The following is a 23,038-nucleotide window of genomic DNA, read 5'->3' as shown; positions in this document are numbered from 1 at the left end:
AATTGTTTGGAGATTGTGAGTTTTACATTCCAGCAGCCTTCAATAAGAATGAATCGGGGGAAGGAATTGGGGGAAATAGAAATTGGGGGAAAGATATACGAGACCTATGGAGGGAAAGGGGAAATTCTGGAGGGAGTCTCAAAATGTGGGGGAAATACTAAAACTTATTGAGGGAACAGTTAAAATATATTGGGTAAAATATTACGGCGTTTCTAACCGCCACAATACGAAATAATCGCCGCTATAAAATTTTTTTTAATCCGGCAGCTGGTAAAACGCCATTTTTAATTATATTTTGTGGCGGTTATTTGGAACCGCCGTAATATAACCGCCACAATAATTCTGATTTTTTGTAGTGAGGTCGTTTAGATCCTTCACCAATCGACTCACTTCTTTTTTATACGGATATATATTTTCAAAGAACTCAGCGTTATCTGATTCTATAACCGTATTATTATGAATGTCGGGATTTTCTGATTTATGAACCAGAAATCGATATGCTTTACTATTAGTCGCATATCCTATGAAAACACAATCAACGGTTTTCGGTCCTATTTTTACCCTTTTGGGTTTAGGAACTTGCACTTTTGCCAAACACCCCCACACTTTAAAATAATTCAAGTTGGCTTTCCTTCCTTTCCGTTTTTCATATGGAATGGATTGTGTTTTGCTATGGGGTGCTCGATTTAGTATTCGGCTAGCCGTACGAACGGCTTCCCCCCCCCCCCTCCCCCCCAAGTTCCGCGGCAAACCAGAACTTATCAATAATGCATTCATCGTCTCCTCTATCACTTCTTATCATTTTGATTTTCTTGTTAAGTTGCGTTTCAACTTCATTTTTGTATTGCGTGAATGCGTCTATTGCTTCATCTTTACTATTAAGTAAGCAAACATAGCAATATCGAGTACTATCGTCAATAAAAGTTATGAAATACTTCTTTCCGCTGCGAGATGGTATTGACTTCATATCGCAAATATCAGTGTGAATTAAGTCTAAAGGATCTGAATTCCTTTTAACTTACTTATAAGGATGTTTAACATACTTAGATTCCACACATATTTGACATTTTGATTTGTCGCATTAAAATTTAGGCAATACATCCAAATTAATCATTTTTCGTAAGGTTTTATAATTAACAGACCAAAACGTATATGCCATAATTCATTTGACTCAAGTAAGTAAAACGAAGCTGAAATTTTATTATTATTTTCAACAACCATTACATTTATCTTGAAAAGGCCCTCAGTGAGGTAACCTTTTCCTACAAATATTTTGTTCTTACTTATTACAACCTTATCGGAAATAAAAACACATTTAAAACCATTCTTAACAAGAAGTCCAGTGGAGACTCAATTCTTCCTAATCTCGGGAACATGAAGGACGTTGTTCAAAGTCACCACTTTGCCGGAAGTCATTTTGAAAAATATCTTCCCACATCCTTCAATCTTGGCCTTTGCAGCATTTCCCATAGAAAGCGTCTCATCGGGTCCAACAGGAGCATAAGTAGCAAAAGCTTCTCTAACAGCACAAACATGGCGAGTGGCTCCAGAATCAATCCACCACTCTTTAGGATTGCCCACCAAGTTGCATTTGGAAAGCATGGCACATAATTCATCAACATCATCATGCTATTCAACCATGTTTGCTTGACCCTTCTTCTTGTCTTTCTTCAGAGCACGACACTCCGTAGATTTGTGTCCGATTTTTCCACAGTTGTAGCAATTTCCACCAAACACTTCCTGCTTGGGTTGTATTTCGGTCCAGAAGCCTTCTTCCTCTTTTTGTTCTCTTCAACAATACTTGCTCCCATTATTGTTGAGTTTCCACAGCCTCTCTTTTCAACAGCTTTGTTGTCCTCTTCGATTCTCAACCGAATAATGAGATCTTCAAGGGACATCTCCTTGCGTTTGTGTTTCAAGTAGTTTTTGAAGTCCTTCCACAAAGGAGGCAACTTCTCAATCATCGCTGCTACTTGGAATGCTTCATTGATGACAAGACCTTCAATGAAATTTCTGTTAGTAAAAATACTAAGATTACTACTTTCAACATCAGTATTAATTTGATTTATACCTTCAGCAAGGAGATCGTGAATAATCACTTGCAATTCCTGGACTTGGGCAATAACAGACTTGCTATCTACCATTTTGTAGTCAAAAAACTTTGCAGCAACGAACTTCTTCAACACGGCATCTTCGATTTTGTATTTCTTTTCAAGCGCAGTCCACAGTTCTTTTGACGTTTTCACGCCACTATAGACGTTATACATAGCATCCTCTAGCCCGCTTAGAATATAATTCTTGCACAAAAATCTGAATGCTTCCACGCCTCAATCACGAGAAAGCGTTCAGTTTCTGGAGTTTCATCGGACATCACAGGAACATCTTACTTGATGAACTTCTGGAGACTTAGAGTAGTCAAATAGAAGAACATCTTTTGCTGCCAGCTCTTGAAATCAATCCCAGAAAATCTTCCGGGTTTTTCCGCCGGTGCCAATGTTGCCGGTGTTGTTCGGCTCGTTGAGGCATTGGCAGTCACCATTGGAACAGCTTGGTTCACATTATCATTAGTCATTTCTGTAAAAGAATGACACAAACGTTAAAATCACGTAGATTTTAATCTCCAATAGAGTACAAAACCACAAAGGTTTTACTCTCCAGAAATAGTGAGTACAAATACAGAAAATATATTAAATTCTTTAAGCTTGTTAGTAAACTGTATTTGTAAAATAATTCTGGAAAATATAAATGAACATAAACAGAAATGAAAAAAATAGAAACAGAATTTTAATTCGAGCCCACTGAATGCACAGTGTTTCCTTAAGGAATTTAATCCCCTCCTAGTACCCAAGGTTATGGATTATTTCCTCACAAAATAAATCCAAAAAATTAATCAATTAATCAATCATTTGACCAAATCCGAAGCCGAAGCCGAGCGACGACGACGGCGCAAGGCTTGCCTTCTTCTCAACTCTTTAAGAGCTAGAAGAAGAGCAAATGCTTATATATCCATAGAAAACCTCTTCCTCTTCCAATATGGGACAATGTCCCTTTGGGGGGGGGGACCTAAAATTTCACTTAAAAATTTCATTTCCCTCCATTTCCCATTCACCCTATTTAAAGCATATCATATACTTAAAAGCCCAACATATATATATATATATATATATATATATAAGTTATATGGCAAATGCTAATAAAATCTAGCATAGACCAAAATCGTAAACTACCTGTTTTATGTTTAGGCAACACATCTCACACGATATGTACATTTAAAAAGAAAATTACATAAACTAAAATTACAAACAAATTAGTACCAGTCAACAATTTTTTATTGCAAGGTTTAACAATAGAGGTAGAAAACATTTTGGATAGCTTGTTAGGGGCACCACCGGTGACTTTAGCAACACGGAGAAGAGCAAGGTCAGCCTTCAGATCCTTCAACTGAGCCAACAACTCAGTCTTCGACTTGCCCCTCAGCTCATGAACCTTTATTCTCGCTGCATTTCACCCACACAAAAAACACATTAATCTCAAGCAGTTAATACGAATCAAAAATCATAAAATACTTTTTAGAAATCATTTGAAGATGAAGAAAATTGAATCTAAAGTAGAAACTAAGTGTGGTTACAAAGTTAGCATAAATTGTAATTACCATCAAGAAATTCTTAGCACAAAAACTTCACCAATATTATGAATGAAAATCATGAGGCGTCGTTGCAAGAAGTGCGTTCTTTTTAGCCGTGGCCATATCATGATACAGTTCACGCCGCTTGGCATTACTATCATGATTTTCTGTTGTTATGCAAGGTTGTTTTCTTTTTTGTTGACGATCCATTCACGAAGAAATTTAAGTTTTATGAGTGTCGGCCAATCACTTTTGCAACCTACAATACAATGACTTTTTTTATTAGTCTGAAACAAAGACAAACAACACATGAACATTGGTGTACATTATTTTCTACAAATATTTAAAAGGGAACAACAGATAACACTTAGTATACTATAAATACATGACAGCAAAACATAAAGAGCAAAGGCATATAAGTTCAAGGCTGCACCTTTTTCCAATAAGAAGTTTACACGAATATTATACCAAGGACAATGGAGAGAAACAAAGCATCCACAGATTTTTCAGAACAGAACAGTAAAAAAAAATCTACATTAGAGCTCAAATGAGGCAAAACCATAACAGTCAGCCATTCTATTGGCACAACATAAGCAAAAGATTGTTGACCAAGAAAACTTAACTCAGTTTGTCATCAATTGAACACCTGCTATTTAGATATACTTAATACGAACAATAAGCTTCATACATATTGTACTCTGCATAATTGCCAAAAAGATGAAGAGGAGTGTAAATTAGAGTCAAATAACGCGAAAGCATAACAACCAGCTTTGCCATTGGTGCAACAAAGCAGTAGTAGAGTTTTGCTAGTGTTGATCTATTGATCAGTGACGACAGAATTTTATATATTTCCACAAAATCACATCAGACCTGGGACATATCCATTTTCCACAAAACCCCAGAATACTTCTACAGACAACTATAAGAACTATGCATACAATAATTGAAGACATGACACATCCTTTTAGTTAGAAAGATATATAACACATAAAATATATTGTCACTTGTTAAGCATATTGTAAGCGTTATAGCTACATCAAAGTTCTCCTTTGTTTAAACAAAATATCATTAGGTACTCTATTCTTTATAGGTACCAAAATAACAATGCATCAGAGAGCTCATATAATGACAGTAAATACACAAATTGTAGGATTGGCCACATCAAACACAGTAACATAATATGCAAGATCGATTAGTGGTTAATAGTTCTTTTTTTCCTATAAAAATGCAAATAAAGAACAAGGAAGCATTAACAGTGACAATCAGCTAAACTTATTTAGCTCTAATACAGTAATACTATGTTATGAACCATATACTAAATACAGATATGTGCTCTTTACCATATATCAAAGAAATGAAAGCTATCGACAAATCCAAAATTTTCTCAAATGTGTCCTTGCTTTCATCTCTGCTTCCAAAAGGTAAAATCATTCTAACACCTTTAAAAGCAAAGCAACGTGTAAAGCAACGTGTCAAAAGGAAACAGAGTGTAGATATATTCGTTTGAGCGGTGTAAAGCAACGTGTCAAAAGTAAAGTAGGGTTAACACGTGACTTTTGTCAAAGTAAATTTTATGTAGGATGTAATATTAAAACATACGACCCCAAGCAATCTGAATGTATGAGAGTGCTAATTGCAGTAAACATCTATTTATCCGTCACTTCTGTGCCTTCGGTTTGTGAGTTCGGTTGCATTTGTGAATTGTACACCTGCGTCCTATAGTAAGTCTGAATAGCATTCTCCCTCCTTATAAGCTATATATGTGCAGCCACTTAAGGATTAACACTGATAGGGGATTGATGATTCACGATGGACAGTCAAGGTTTTCCATTAATGGAAAGCCCATTTACCATTTTGTTGGGACCTCTACTTTTAGTGAGTACACTGTGGTTCATGTTGGTTGTGTTGTTAAAATCAACCCCTCTTGACAAAGGTTGTGCGCTCTGTTGTGGAATCTCCACATGTATACGATAAACAACAATAAATTATGCATCTCAAATAGTAGTTTCATGTGAGGAGTTCAATTTTCGATTGATCAAATGCTATTTTTCTAGAACTTAGTGCTACTGTGAATGTGGCTAAACCAACAAAAGGATCAAGTGTGGCCATATTTGGACTCGGGGCTGTGCTGTGAGTACTCTATCCATATTGCAAATAATTTTCAATGATTTTTCTATCTATGTTCTTTCCCATATGTTACTTTAAGGAATCTTATTAATAATGTGATCCCATTTGGTCAGGCTGCAGAAGGAGCAAGAATTGTTGGTGCTTCAAGGATAATTGATGTTGATTTAATTCCTAGCAGATTTGAGTTAGGTAATTAAGTTGTACCTACACAGGTGCCTTGATATGTTTCACTTGAATCTTCAACATTCTTCATCCTTTATCTTATTTAATTCCTTTCTTATAGCTTGTCTCAACTCATTCATCCATTTTGCCTATTTTCTACAGCTAAGAAAGAAATTTGGTGCGACAGTTTGTGAATCCAAAGGATCATAATAAACCAGTTCAAGAGGTACTCTTATTTCCTTAGTTTGCTAATAGATCAGTAAAAAAAAAAAAAAAAAAAAAAAAAAAAAAAAAAAAAAAAGGTGTGAGCTGAAGTTGATCATCTTTTATTGGATTCTTGTTTGATTAGGTAATTGCTAAGATGACTGATGGCAGAGTAGACAAGAGTGTTGAATATACTGGGCATATTGATGCTATGATTTCAGCATTTGAATATGTCCATGATGTATGTTTTCTGTCGTCAAATTTCCTTATTTTATGTTCTTATTACTACATTAGTTTTACTGGAAGTACATGCTAATGAAACTTAAACTGGCTGTTCTTGTTGGAGTACCCCATAAAGAATAAAATATTATAATGTCCTTCATTGTTCCAGTTTCCACCACTGAAACTAAGTTTTTGACATTGCACAACTTATGCAAATAGAAAATCTAGTTTACAATATGCCAAATAGTCCTGTTACAAAATTCTGCAAACATAACATTAAAGGTGCAGAGGTTATGCACACATCAAATCTTTAAGAAGCAGCGAGTACACCATTATCCCTCCTGTTTTGTATCACAAAAACTTTACCGAACTTATAAATCCTATGTACAAGCTGTTACCAAAAAAAGAAAAAATTTCCTACAGATTGATGATTTCAGCTATGATACAAGTTATACATATCAGTAATCCCAAAATTAAGCTTCAGCTCGATTAATGAAAGATGGAGAAGATAGTTCAGTGTGAGAATGGTCGTAGCTACAAAATAATTCATAAGAGAATGATCATAGCTACAAACCAGAAAGCCGCTCCTTCACGAGGAAGTTTTAGCTCCTCGCGCTTTGGACACCTTGGAATCGTAGAAAAAATAAATTAGCAGAGAAATCAGAGTACAAAAACTCTTCAGTGAAAGTAACATTAAAAGGCCAACTACTGGCAGTATAACTACAAAAGCAAATGAAAGATCACCCATAGCAATTGCCAACAGGTATTGGATGCATTAAATTTCCAACTCCAAGGGTGATCAACAGAGGTCCCAAAAAGTAAATTTATGATACCCTCACAGATACAGTACGTCAAAATGGAATTCTATATGATTTATGAAAATCAACAAAAAATTATACAAGGTAACACAGCGAGGAAACGAAACAAGGAATGAAATAAGCTGAGTAGCTGACCAAAGCATAAAATGGAGACACCAGCATCAGAATTACTTTGTCCCTCTCTTTTATGCAATAAACAAGGAATTTTTCAGAATATCCATCTGTCCATTTCATATGAAATACTTTATTGTCTCCAGACATCTTCAGAATTTTCAGCTACTCGATCAGCTTTAAACAACAGTAGAACCTTTTCTTTTCCTTTGAGAACCAAGAAATCCGCACACCAGCTTTAGAGGATAATGGGATGTCTCTCTACTCTTCATCACCACTTAGATACAAGTGTTCTTTCACGAGCTAGGATCCAAACTTGTGACATGCAGTTACCACATATCACGCAGTGTACTACCTTTGCTAAGTACTGCTAACAACAGAAACTATACTCGAACTGCAACATTGAGTTTTATATTAAGGGCACAAAAATACAGTATAATTTTTATTTGTAATCAGATGTCTTAGCTAATGGTAACAATTTCCAGTCGTCTTTTTTGTTCTCAAACAAATGAAGTTGACACACTACGATCCAACTCTAATCCCTTTCATCATCTAAGCTCTGAACAACAGTCCCCAGTTTCATCTTCAAGTCATAAAACTAAACTTCATTTGTTGATTATGAATAAATATGTGCTTGATTTTGATATGTTAGTTTCATTCTTTGTCGGATGCGCCCAGAGTAGGGTTAAAATTGAAAAAACTGAATCTAAAATTATAACTTTGAAGTTACAACATATATGAAATTAATAGGTACCTTTAGAAGAAAGCTAGCGGTAAATTAAAGGTGCAAAACGGTGGACAAATCTAAAATATGTGATTATTGAGAAGTTTGCCATATATATATATATATATATAAAAATTGAAGTGCTATTACTCTTTCTCCCTTTTTCTTACTTACAGCCTCTAAATCTGTAAATCAATTATCTATGTGGACACTTACCTTTATCTTAAAGTTGCTAAATCAGTATGCATAATAAATTACTACAGCTCTCTCAAGAGCACGGCTAATATTCATTCTCTGCTTCAGATTCCAGTCGCATTAACACCGAATCTTTGTTTCCTTTCCCCCTTTCTGAATGGAGTATGAATGTTATAACTTAACTAAATTTAGGAGCTTCTTGTTATTTCACTCGTGGTCCAGTGTCTAATATAGTACCCAAAGACAAAGAGAACTTGGAGGCGGCAAACTTTTTCTGCACTTTTTCCAAGACTCTGACCTAGAAGAATTAGAAGTAGGGACAAAGTGGAGGTATATGATATAATTTAGCCACAGCGAAATGAGAACAAAAATCAAATCATTGATACTCCTCAAGAGAAATACAGATAGAGATGAATCACAAACACTCAAAAAAATAGAGAAGACAGAATATGCATAAGAATTTAACAGATATGGTAATTCATTGAAGAAATTTCTCAAACACCTAGAGAACAAAAGTCATAACAGAAATGGTAGTTCACTGGAAAATTTTCTCAAACACCTAGACAACAAAATCCATTGATACTCCTCAAGAGAAATATAGATAAAGACGAATCAAAGAGATGGTAGAAGAGATATCCACCAGCAAATACGATTGACGAAAGGAAACACACTAAAGTGCAAACTTGACAACAAGAGAAAAGACGAAGAGAGTAGATGTTCTGGATTTTTCTTAGTTGGAGATGGCGCTACTTCTCTACGGTCCAGAAACCAGCGGTGCTTCCACGCGTTAAAATTTTAACTCCATGTGTTAAGCTATATAAAGCTAGCGTAGCTGTGAAAGCTTTGAAATGACAGAAGTATTTCAGAAGTCTTTGAAGTCACTGCAGATTTGTCTTGGCTGATTTTCCTAGATATTTAAGGGCTGTAATACAAAGTTTGGCATGTAATTGTGATGGATCAGTTTAAATGTTAGAGTAAAGACTTGATTATAAAGTAAAAATGCAAAAAGCTGGCATTAGGTTTAGAAGTTCAGAGTCATTGGTTTATCATGCGTATAATTTTGTATAAATCTGAGTATTCATGTATTAGTTGTACGAGTATTCTACAAAAGAGGGAGGATTTGGATCTGGGATCGTTTTAGTTTAACATCTGTTAAAAGAATTTTAGGTGGAGTAGTTGTTGATATATGAAGTTGAAGAAATAGTTGCTTTCTGTGTAGAATTTTATTGTTGAAGCTGGAGTTCATGTAATTTGCTGTGATTATTCAACAGACTTCTGTTATATTTTGTGTAATGATTGAGTTTATGATTTAGGATTTTAATTAGGAATTGATGATAACTTTTAAGTAATCCATGCTTGTCCGAAATTTTGTGAGCTATGGAATGTGATTGGATATGTTTGTTTAAGGAGTCTATTAATCTCTTGTTGGGGCATGTTATTGGGCCTAATAAGATTTACGCACTACTTCATTGCTTGGGCTCGATTATAGGCCCACAAATGTTTACAACAGACCTGTTTGAGGGCTGAACGAAAGTATTTCCTCATGTATAGCCCACAAATATTGTAAAACCGGCCCCCTAGCTATCTTAGTAATTGAGTAAATCCTGTTAGTAAACTGTATTTGTAAAATAATTCTGGAAATATAAATGAACATAAACAGCAATGAACATAAACAGGAATGAACAACAAAATAACAGAAAACCAATTCGAGCCCACTGAATTCACAGTGTTTCCTTAAGGAATTTAATCCCCTCCTAGTACCCAAGGTTATGGATTATTTCCTCCCAGGATAGAACGAATTACACACTGGTGTAGTGGTACTTCAAACTCCAGTGTTTCAGCGAACACAAAATTCTGTAGCAAATCATACTTACTGTTGCTTTGTTTGATGCTAAAAGTATGCAGAAGAAGGAGGAGAAACTCAGAAAATCGTAGTGAAATTCTGAGCAGAATAGTGTTGTATTTATAGCCTAAGTTGGGCTAAAATCTGAAGAGGTGCAACTCTTCAGAATGGCTGTTTATGCAAAACGGCCACAGCATAAATGTCATTACATAAATGGCCATTTACTCAACAATAAAGAGGAAAAATAAAGAGGGAAAATTGAAGGGTAGTTAATTTTCTATTACCAAAACAGAAAAAACGGATTGGAGGATTTAATATTAATATTTATTTTAATATTATTATTCTGTTATTAAAACAAATATTTAATAACATTTCTGTTAATATTTTACTATTAACAAATAAATTTGGTCCAAAAGGTTAATCAATTAATCGGTCATTTGACCAAATCCGAATCCGAATCCGAATCCGAATCCGAATCCGAATCCGAATCCGAAGCCGAAGCCGAATCCGAAGCCGAAGCCGAGCTGAGCCGAGCCGAGCCAAGCGAGCGACGAAGACGACGACGGCGCGAGGCTTGCCTTCTTCTCAACTCTTTAAGAGCTAGAAGAAGAGCAATTGCTTATATACCCATAAAAAACCTCTTCCTCTTCCAATATGGGACAATGTCCACTTACCAAGGGGGGAAACTTAAAATTTCACTCAAAAAATTTATTTCCCTCTATTTCCCATTCACCCTCTTTTAAGTATTTTATATATTAATTAAATACATAAAAAACCCAACAATCTCCCACATGAATGGGGAATGGCTATATCACAGAAGTATGCATGAAAAACTGTGTGATTCGCAAGTAAGGATTAATTGCATCTAGATAAGTAGGTTTCCCTTTGAACTTTCCGTAGTGAACTTATGTCGGATATACTCGATCAATCGGTAGATTTGATATCTTTGAACCGTCGAACTTTGGTGTATACCTAGACAACCACAAGTCACAGAACCAACCCTTAACCGTCTTTGGTTCTCATTGTTGTGTTCGTTTCAGCCATGAACACCGCCTGGTTTCATAAGTGCGTAGAGAACTAGCCTTACGAAGTTCTCCTTGAAGCGGCTAACACTTCACACTTGCATAGGTGATTCCTAAATGTGTCATCCCGTAGATACACTATTTGATATACCCCGTATCAAATTTAGAAATCATTAAAAAGCCTTAATGATTTATCCTTGGTATTGAACATTGTCTCATCGCGAAAATGGACCAAAAGTTTAGTTGACAATGTTGAACCGTCATTAATGACTTTGTTTGATCTCCTTGAACCTAGATCTTGGGATCTCCAATCTTCTAGGTAGAGTTACCCCCACTATGACTTGTTCTCGGCCATAGTCCCATTCCCATTGATGATTTCTCAACTACCTCTCTAGTTAGGCCTTTTGTAAGTGGATCCGACACATTATCACTTGACTTTACATAATCAATCGTGATAATTCCTCTAGAGAGTAATTGCTTAACGGTTTTATGTCTTCGTCGTATATGACGAGATTTACTGTTATATATAACGCTCCCAGCCCTTCCAATTGCCGCTTGACCATCGCAATGTATGCATATTGATGCCAACGGTTTGGGCCAAAATGGAATATCTTCCAAGAAATTCCGGAGCCATTCAGCTTCTTCACCGGCTTTATCTAAGGCTATGAATTCAGCCTCCATTGTAGAGCGGGCAATACAAGTTTGTTTGGACGACTTCCAAGATATCTCTCCTTTATTTAGAACATAACGGTTTATTTCCAGGGGGAAGATCAACCAATTCCCACGTATGGTTGTTCAATATGGATTCTATTCACTATTGATTGCCTCTTTCCATAACAATGATTCCGAAGAAGACATAGCTTCTTTAAATGTTTGAGGCTCATTTTCCAATAAGAAAGTCAGAAAATCTGGTCCAAATGAAGTAGACGTTCTTTGACGTTTACTACGTCTTGGATCCTCCTGGTTAAGTGTACTTTCTTTTGTTTCTTCCCGAGGTCATTTAGATCCTTCACCAATCGACTTACATTCCTTTTTATACGGATATATATTTTCAAAGAACTGAGCATTATCTGATTCTATAACTGTATTATTATGATAGTCGGGATTTTCTGATTTATGAACCATAAATCAATATGCTTTACTATTAGTCGCATATCCTATGGAAACACAATCAACGGTTTTCGGTCCTATTTTTACCCTTTTGGGTTTAGGAACTTGCACTTTTTCCAAACACCCCCACACTTTAAAATAAATCAAGTTGGGCTTCCTTCCTTTCCATTTTCATATGGAATGGATTGTGTTTTGCTATGGGGTACTCGATTTAGTATTTGGCTAGCCGAAAGAACGGCTTCCCTCCACAAGTTCTGTGGCAAACCAGAACTTATCAATAATGCGTTCATCATCTCCTTTAGTGAACGATTCTTTCTTTCTGCAATCCCATTGGATTGGGGCGTGTAAGGGGCCGTTGTTTGATGAATAATTCCATATTCTAAACATATTTGTTCAAAAGGAGATTCATATTCACCACCCCTATCACTTCTAATCATTTTGATTTTCTTGTTAAGTTGCGTTTCAACTTCATTTTTGTATTGCTTGAATGCGTCTATTGCTTCATCTTTACTATTAAGTAAGTAAACATAGCAATATCGAGTATTATCGTCAATAAAATTTATGAAATACTTCTTTCCACCGCGAGATGGTATTGACTTCATATCACTAATATCCGTGTGAATTAAGTCTAAAGGATTTGAAGATTCTCCTCACGCTTTTTCCATCACGATTTTCTCTTCGAGAACACTCACCTTTCCAGTCATTCTCGATACAATTTTTAAATATTGGATTTTCCGTTATTTAAATCGTTTGTCTCCGTCTCCTTTCAATTGACTTATAAGGATGTCTAACATACTTAGATTCCACACATACTTGACATTTTGATTTGTCACATTCAAACTTAGGCAATACTTCCAAATTAATCATTTTCCGTAAGTTTTTGTAATTGATATGACCCAAACGTATATATCATAATTCATTTGACTCAAGTAAGTAAGACGAAGCTGAAATTTTATTATTATTTTCAACAACCATTACATTCAGCTTGAAAAGGCCCTCAGTGAGGTAACCTTTTCCTACAAATATTTCATTCTTACTTATTACAACCTTATCGGAAACAAAAACATATAACAATTCTTAACAAGAAGTCCAGTAGAGACTAAATTCTTCCTAATCTCGGGAACATGAAGGACGTTGTTCAAAGTCACCACTTTGCCGGAAGTCATTTTGAGAAATATCTTCCAACATCCTTCAATCTTAGCCTTTGAAGCATTTTCCATAGAAATCGTCTCATCGGGTCCAACAGGAGCATAAGTAGCAAAAGCTTCTCTAACAGCACAAACATGGCGAGTGGCTCCAGAATCAATCCACCACTCTTTAGGATTGCCCACCAAGTTGCATTCGGAAAGCAAGGCATATAAGTCATCAACATCATCATGCTTTTCAACCATGTTTGCTTGACCCTTCTTCTTGTCTTTCTTCGGAGCACGACACTCCGTAGATTTCTGTCCGGTTTTTCCACAGTTGTGCAGTTTCCACTAAACCGCTTCTTGCTTGGGTTGTATTTAGGTCCAGAACCTTCTTTCTCTTTTTGTTCTCTTCAACAATATTTGCTCCCATTATTGTTGAGTTTCCACGGCCTCTCTTTTCAGCAGCTTTGGTTTCCTCTTCGATTCTCAACCGAACAATGAGATCTTCAAGGGACATCTCCTTGCGTTTGTGTTTCAAGTAGTTTTTGAAGTCCTTCCACAAAGGAGGCAACTTCTCAATCATCACTGCTACTTGAAATGCTTCATTGATGACAAGACCTTTAATGAAATTTTTGTTAGTAAAAATACTAAGATTACTACTTTCAACATCAATATTAATTTGATTTATACCTTCAGTAAGGAGATCGTAAATAATCACTTGCAATTCCTGGACTTGGGTAATAACAGGCTTGCTATCTACCATTTTGTAGTCCAAAAACTTTGCAGCAACGAACTTTCTCAAACCGGCATCTTCGGTTTTGTTTTTCTTTTCAAGCGCAGTCCACATTTCCTTTGACGTTTCCACGCCACTGTAGACGTTATACAAAGCATCCTCCAGCCCGCTTAGAATATAATTCTTGCACAATAATCTTAATGCTTCCACGCCTCAATCACGAGAAAGCGTTCAGTTTCTGGAGTTTCATCGGACAGCACAGGAACATCTTCCTTGATTAACTTCTGGAGACTTAGAGTAGTCAAATAGAAGAACATCTTTTGCTGCCAGCGCTTGAAATCAATCCTGGAAAACTTTCCGGGTTTCTCCGCCGGTGCCAATGCTGCCGGTGTCGTCCGGCTTGTTGAGGCATTGGCAGTTAACATTAATCAATCAATTGGCCTAAGCCGAAGCCGAAGCCGAAGCCGAGCCGAGCGAGCGAGCGACGACGACGACAACGCGAGGCTTGCCTTCTTCTCAACTCTTTAAGAGCTAGAAGAAGAGCAATTGCTTATATACCCATAAAAAACCTCTTCCTCTTCCAATATAGGACAATGTCCATTTACCAAGGGGGGAAACTTAAAATTTCACTCAAAAATTTTAATTCCCTCAATTTCTCATTCACCCTCTTTTAAGTATTTAATATATTAATTAAATACATAAAAAACCCAACAAATCCATTGGCATCATTTATTAACTACTGATATCAGCCGTGCACGTCATTTAATCCCTAGTCAAGAATTCTTCATTAATTATTCATTAGTTAGCCTTTCCCTCAATTCATTGTTCATCAGTTTTATGCTAAGAATTGATTGTTTAAACAGTAGAACAATTTCGTGAGTATCAAGATAGTTCAATCCTTACCATTAATTCTGTTGTTAAAAGGGATAACTCATAGTTTGGAATAGGTATGATCATAGTTCCTTGTAGGTCTGATTTTCGTTGATCGGGTTTGACCGGTCCGGTTAACCGGTTGAAAATAAGTGAACGGACCAAACCCCCTACCCCTTTAACCCAGCCCCACCCGGCCCCCTTGTACCGGTCCGAGCCGGTTACGATTTTACCCGGTCTGCGCCGGTCCAATTAGTCGTTAAACCCGGCCCGTTAGACACCCTTAAGTTTTAGTCACTTTCATGAATAGCACTTTAGGTTAGCTGAGTAAGTCTGGGGCTATATAGTCCATTGGACACGTGTAATCCCCTATATGGAGTTGTTAGGGATTATTTTGAGATAACAGCTGTCCAACGTAGTATACATAGGAGGCTCAGTGTGCTGAAGAATTTATCCGAAATCAAAAATTTCCTCTTTTTCCATTAATTTTGTTTCTTTACGTTTTGTGTCATTGTACCAGCTGCTACAAGACTGTGCAAATGTGGAGGAAGCAGAGTCCGTTCGTTTGAGCGATGTAAAAAAAGAAGCAATTTTTGAGTTTATGATTTAGGATGCTATTAATCAGGAATTGATGATAACTTTAAGTAATCCATGCTTGTCCGAAATTTTGTGAGCTATGGAATGTGATTGGATCTCTTTGTTTAAGGAGTCTGTGAATCTCTTGTTGGGGCCTGTTATTGGGCCTAATAAGATTTACGCACTACTTCATTGCTTGGGCTCGATGCCCACAAATGTTTACCACAGACCTGTTTGAGGGCTGAACGAAAGTATTTCCTCATGTATAGCCCACAAATGCTGTAAAACTGCCCCCCTAGCTATCTTAGTAATCGAGTAAATCCATTGGCATCATTTATTAACTACTAAAATCAGCAGTTAAGGAATTCAAATGGAACCACGACGGGATACTACTTCGACACCAGCTCGAAAGTAACATCCCAATGGCTAAGGCCATCATCAAAGATATGAACGGGATACTACTTCGACACCAGCTCGAAAGTAACATCCCAAAGGCTAAGGCCATCGTCGAAGAAAATGGTCGGACCTCACTCAGAAGGGTTAATTCATATCTTGGGAATTTCCGGTCTAACAGATGTAATTCTTATCATTTTAGAAAAAGTTACTTTGTTTACCAGGCAAAATATTGAAGAATAATATGCAAAAGACTATTTAATCTTGTGGATATGAAATCCACAAGATATACGTATCTGTCTGTTCAGAATCAATGAAAAAAGCTAGAAATTGAGAAGTAGAAGAACTCTGCGTAAACTCTCTAGTGTGGAACTCCACCTTTTAGAGTATGCCACTGATCATTTATCGCAAAGATGACTACTGGTGAAGAGAGAGAAAGGCATACCCCATCAGAGAATGTTAGTAATGAAAATATTTTCCCCAGAGATCTGCAAGCAGACACAAGATGTCCTGAGATCTAAACCAAATGAAATTTGACTAAAAATGTAGGAAGTACTCTCTTTTGTTGTAGCTTAAGTGCAGTTCTCGAATATCTATGCTTTTCGTGACAAAAAGATTAATCTCCTGTGATTTAGCGACAAAATGTCCTGAGATTCAAATCGAATAAAATTTGTATACTAAAGTTAGCAGCACCAAAATAGATATGCGAAATTAGTGCACAAAACAAAGTATAGCTGGATTGTAATCAACTAACTTCATTTCCAGATTAATATGTTCCTAAATGCCATATAGGGATCGGAGCAGCAATAATCAGTCAACAGAGTATTTGATATTCACTGAGCTGAGGCTATTTCAATCGAATGGACTTCTTACTCTTCAGTTGAGGCAGCACACATGTACTGTAGTTTATAAATTAATACACAATAATCTTACTTGTTTTATTTTGTCAGTATAAGCTATGATATATATACAGCAAATCTGAGTCAGCAGAATTAATGTACTGCTACTAAACAAAGACATTTATACATGAATATATACTTTAGATAGACATAGAGTGATGTGCGATTAGTTCAGTCGTCGTATAACAAGCCCTTGTTAAGTTCCCAAATACAGAACAATAAATTCAACCACAACCCAGCTATACGATTATTATAGTCGTTTTTCTATAACCATATATGATATGAAGCAGAATATGAACAAATTCAGCGTGAAGTACAACAGTCAAGATAATGCACCATACCTTGCTCTAGAGAATTACAGGCAGCGACAATATCTTAGTATCAAGGTCTACACATACGTATTTCTTATCCCTGGATATACGTGTTATTTCTCTGCCCATTTGATAAAATTCGACTCTCTATGTTGCCGCCTTCCAAGTTTCCCAGGTCCATCATTGTTTTGCTCGACTCTTTTTGGTTACTCTTTACTTGCTCTGTTGTATAATGTCAAAGTTTTGAATTGGGGCTGATGTAAATATTAAAAATTATTTTTTTTAGTAATTTTGTATTTTTTTCTGAATAGATATAATTTGCATGAACTTGATCTTTCTCAATCGAATTTTCACTTTTAATGGTGGGTCATATATTATGTTACCCTAGGTAATAGGTATTTACCTTCCTATACCATATATGAAACATTATTACCCTTAATGTTTAAGGTTTGTGTTAATTACATTTCAGTATACCAAATTACCATTTATATACCATAACTCAAATTAGGGATATAATTAAGGGTGCATTTATATTAGGCGCTATTATAGGACCGTATCTTCCCACTTCCCCCCTCCCCACATATGCAGAACTCGATTTTGTCTATGCATTACACTATAAACAGTCAGAATTTTAGAAAAGCTTGCTTCCGAACTCAATTTCCTCTTCCTTAGATGAAGCAGCAGCAGCAAGATCTCTTAGGTCAGACAAGCTCCTACCTAACTTCAACGCCATCTTAGTTGAAAGCTTGTATCTATTCAGGATTCGGAAAGCAAGAAACTTATCATTTTGCTTTTATTTCTGTAACCAAACGATAATTCCTAATCGTGCAGACAAGTCTGGCTGGAGAAAGGAGATTGAAACTCCTCGAAGAAGAAGAAGAAGAAGAAGACATATTTCCAGAAATTGTAGATAAATTGTAGAATGGTAGAAAAATTGTAGATAATTGTAGACTGTTTTTTGCAGAAGATTTTGTAGAAGCTTTAGTCGTTTTGGATTTGTGAAAACAGAAAACAATGCATCTACAATCAGAATACAAAATAATTTACAATTTATCTACAAGATATCTACAAATTGGATACATTGAATATTAATATCCCAATTCCCATTTCAATTGTAGCATAATTGGCATTTTCGACATAATTGTAGAAGATTTGTAGAAGTTTTAGTCTTCCCAATCTACAATTTATCTATAATTTATCTACAATTCTACAATTTATCTACAATTTCTGGAAATATGTCTTCTTCTTCTTCTTCTTCTTCTTCTTCTTCTTCTTCTTCGAGTTTCAATCTGAAATTCAGTCAAAACCAAGTCTAATCTTCACCAAAACCCCTCAAAATTGAGATATAAACTCCAAATCATATTCCCGATTATTTTCAACAACACCCAATCTAAACAAATAATGATTTTTGAAAACCCAAATTTGAATTCAAAGTTTTCAAGCTTTTTAATGGCTATCAATGGTGAAAAATATATGGAAGAACAGATGAAGATTAAGTTGAAGAACAGAAATCTCCTTTCCATTTCAAAATTACGCAGCTTCCAGATCTCCTTTACGTTTCAAATTTCGAATTTAATTTGGAATAAATCAATTCCAGATTTTGTGGCTGATTTTTCGCGCGCAATAAATGGCAGATTCTGCCTAATAAACGATTGGTATATAAATTGTAGTTAAAGTGTGGACTGGGCGGGTAATATACAAACTATGCACATTTTTGGTAATAAGGTTTCAAATATGGTATAGTTAGGAAAAAATCCCATTTATTAAAGACTAACAGTGTACCATAAATTCAAATTTATACACACTGCTCTACTAAGGTAGTCTAAAGTCTAAATCGCATAAACCGCATAAAACAAATATAAAATCAGCTTACTTATTTTATGAGACTATATAATTATGGGAGTCAATTACTCAAATGGTCACTCAACTATCCCAAATTATCTTTTAAAGTCACTTTTCTTTCGTTTGTAACAACAAAGTCACTGAACTATGCCTATTGCACTCAGAAAGTCACTCAACTAGATTTTCAATTTTTGGATTGCCAAATACCTATTTTACCCTCTAAATTATAAACATTTATCTTCTCTTTATTTTTTTAAACTTTTTAGTATTAACAACAAAAATTCAAAAATTTATTTACACAATTCAGAACGAAAGAAAATAAAGGTTGTAACATATAATTCCATGCACATAATATAAAAATAATTATTTAAATAAAGGTATTTTTATAATATACATTATATATTCTTTGAAAATTATGCTCAATTAAATTATTATGTTTCAACCAACTTTCCGACGACACAAAGTTATGTACGGAAAGCAGGGGACTATTTGTATAGGTAAAATATTGAATATATAAGTCGTGCATGGATATATATATAATATAATTGAGCATAATTTCAAGAATTATATATGTATATTAAAAATATATATTTATTTAAATAATTATTTTTATATTACGTGTGTGAGCATGTGATTTTTGCCATGTTTAATTTACTCCTACAAATCCATTAAAATTAGGATTTTCCCTTTAATTATTTGATTTCTAGGAATTAATTGCATAATTTTGGTGTCTTGTTTGCATTTTTTGTCTGCACATTTTTATTCATAAAAAAAAAAATATATATATATATATATATATAAAAATATGTTGCATTTTTAATCATAAAATACAAAAAGTGTGTAGCATTTTAATTCATAAAAAATACAAAATATGTGCATTTTTTTGCATTTAGGCATTTAATTTTCACAATTCTAGTATTAATTAGTATTAATTTAGTTTTAAAATAAAAAGAAAATTGCAAAAATAGAGTTTTGAATATTTTAGGGAATACATAGTCTAATTATGTCCTTGTTTTAGCATAAGCAATAAATAAACAAATATATATAAATACAAAAGAGAAAAAGAAAAAAGAATTAATAAAGTTGGTCTTGTTAAAGGACCCAAAATTTGGGCCAAAATACAATTCTAGCCCAAAAGAGGACCCAAAATTCGGCCAAGACCCAGCCCAAACATCCCTGATCCGGTCCAGCACCCCCCAACCCCAAAACGACGTAGTTTTAGTTTGTGTTAATCTCAACCTTTGATCTATTTTGATCAACGATCCGGAGAACTCAACCATCAATTAATATATATATGTCCTAACCATAGCCCCCCCCCCCCCCATTCACTCATCTCTCTCACACCCCACTCCCTTCCCCACCGAAAATCCCCACCTCCACAGCCCACCGCATCTCCGCCCCCTCCCGCCTTCCGGCCGCCGCCCGGCCGGAAATCGCCTCCGCCGGCGGCGGTGCTCCAAATAACCCAAAAAATACACCATGGAATCCTCTCATCCTCCTCTTTCCAATCCCCAACCTAATTTCCCTCAAATCACAACCAAAAATGCTCGGATTTCAAATCTAAAATCCGGCCAAAACCCTACCTTCTCCAAACTCAACCAAATTAAAACCATACACTCCCCTCACCCTCCTCATTCCGAATCTCCAAACAACAACCTTCAAAACTTAACCAAAATACTTGAATTTTAAATCTAAAACCAACGAAAACCCTAGTTCAAAATCTTTGAGATTCTCGACCCTAATATCCTTAACCAGGTGTCTTCTTGTGAAGACACATGGTTAGGTATATTACGGGTCAAGAATCTTAAAAAAAGATTCGCGTGTCCGGGGATCGAATCAAGTTTGGCCGCCTCTAGATACCAAAAACAGTGAGTTTTCCCTTTTCCTTTTTCCTATTCTTATTTTTTTTTTTTGTGACTATTCTGTTTTTTTTTTCTTTTTCTCATTTTTTTTGCTTCTGTTCCGTTTTTTTTGTTGTTGTTTATTATTTTTTTTGGTTGTTTTGTTTTGTTTGATTGTTTCGTTCTGATTTTCAATTTTGTGTTTCTGTTTTATGTTCTTTTTGTTTGTTTTTTTAAGTTTTTAGTTAGTTTTACTTTAGATTGAAAATTAGTAGTAATTTTCTTTAGAATTGTTATCATTGATTTATTTAGTAGTTGATTAGTATTAGTAATTAATTTAGTTCATAATTAAGTTTTAATTTGAATATCAGTAATTGTTTGTTTAATATTTGTTTTTAAATTTTGTTTAGGTATTGTTTAATTAAATTAGCATTTTCTGTTATTATAATTAATTTAATGTTTCTGTAGGCTTATTGATTTGGTTATAGCTGATTAGTTTTAGCCTAGTTGGTAATTTTAGACTAGTAAAAGGGTAGTATAGGCATGGGTAAAGGGTAGTTTTTTAGGATTTAGTAAATTTCAGAATATTTCAAGGGTAGTTTAGGGATTTTAGATTAAAAAAAGGGATCAAATCTGTTAGGAAGAAGGTACTAGAAGATAAAGAGATTTTTTCTGTTAGGGGTGAACAGATTTTAGATATTTTAGAGGGGTTAAAAGGTAAAAACAAGCCAAAAAGAGAGGTAGGAAAAGGGATTAAATAGCTAGGCAAAAATCTGCCATAAGAGTTGTATATATAGACCATGTAGTATTGATGAAAAAGGGAGAGAAATCGTGAAACAGTAGAAGGAGAAAATCTAAAACAGTAAAAAAAAGGAGAGAGCTAAGAATCTGAAGAAAAAAAAAAACAGCACGGTTGAAATTTCTCATTTTCATTGACTTTAGTTTTTTTTTTTTTTTCTAATTTTAAAATTTCTAATTTGTTGTTTGTTGAGACGCTCCTTGATTTTGAAGTATTGGAGATGGTTTTGAATTTGGTTCCAAGCTTGGTTTGGAGTTTTGCTGTTCGAGTTACTGTTTTTATTGGGTCTTCCGAGATATTTTTGGTTCAAGCTATTTGAGTATTGCAATTTGTGGGATTTGTGGCTAAATTCTCTGTTCTGGTGTGTTGAATCTGGGTTCTAGTTGCTTGTCTACTGCTGAAACTCACCTCTTTCTATTCTTATTTCCAGTATCTTTCCTAGCCGATGAACCATGACTAAGTGCTAATCATGTAACTCAGTGACTATGATGGAATACAAATTGCATTTTCGATTCAAACCTCTGTTCTTTTTCCTCTTTTTGTATTACGTTATATGTGAGCCTCCAATATTAGGCATTAGATAGTTGGCTTAGCATGCTATGGATTTGGTTCTATATTTGTGGTTAAACTTTTTTTTTTAATGATTAAATGGTATAATTAGAGAGTACACGAATAGGAGTTGTATACCTTTCTTTGGACAAACAGATCATGGACTTTAATTAGTAGTTCTATTTAATTTTATATCTTTATAAGTTATTTTAATCTAGTGAATCAATTTGCAAAATCAAACTATGTTCAAACGCTATTCTGTAATTATCAAATCAAACCTTATATATTGAACATAGTTATATTTGATATCAATTTGATTAAAAAAAAAATCAAATTGAATATATTTGAATAAAATTGATAGCGTTTGTGCAAATTTTTTACAGAAATCCCTGTTTGGTCATTGTTGTGCAAATTGAGATGACTTTTGTGTGGGCCGTAAGCATGTGTGGAAACTATTTTCTAAATTAAAACAAGTTTGGGCCCTTCAAGGGTTCAAGATGCAGTCCCGTTCAAAGTACAAATCTGAGGCCCGTTTCCCTGGGTCACGTTTGGGCTGAATTCATACCCTGGACCTTTAATAATTGGCCCAGTGCTTCGTCACTGCCCTTGTATCACCTGATTACTTGAAGTGTGGATCGCGAGTGTCTGCTTAAATAATCTCGGTCAATAGTTTTATTAATTAAAATCTCGGAAGCTTAATTTGGCCACCTTGTTATTTTGGAATTAAGGCGCGTCATGCCAAACAAAAGTGACAATTGAATGGCCCTCGTTTAATTAATCTTGTCTATCCTTAGAAATCGAGGCGTGCCATTTAGCGAATTTCCATGGCCCTCGCAAATTGCAAATACAAAACTACTTTATGCACGGTAGTTTAATAATCTTACCTTCCTAACTACGGGTGCACATTTATGTGACGCAAATCCAAATCTCAA

General features: G+C 35.1%; 1 long non-coding RNA gene across 1 annotated transcript; it reads left to right on the top strand.

Moving 5' to 3' along the window:
• Positions 1–5,275: 5,275 nt before the first annotated feature.
• LOC109217371 lies at positions 5,276–6,463 on the top strand. Its single transcript, XR_002066623.1, has 4 exons — positions 5,276–5,755; positions 5,866–5,941; positions 6,077–6,140; positions 6,264–6,463. It is a non-coding gene; the product is annotated as an uncharacterized LOC109217371 (long non-coding RNA).
• The last annotated feature ends 16,575 nt before the right edge of the window (positions 6,464–23,038 follow it).

The sequence above is a fragment of the Nicotiana attenuata genome, unplaced genomic scaffold, assembly GCF_001879085.1.
Source record: "Nicotiana attenuata strain UT unplaced genomic scaffold, NIATTr2, whole genome shotgun sequence".
Lineage (NCBI taxonomy): Eukaryota > Viridiplantae > Streptophyta > Magnoliopsida > Solanales > Solanaceae > Nicotiana > Nicotiana attenuata.
The sequence above is the reverse complement of the archived record's forward strand: the minus strand, read 5'-3'. Positions and strand labels throughout refer to the sequence as shown.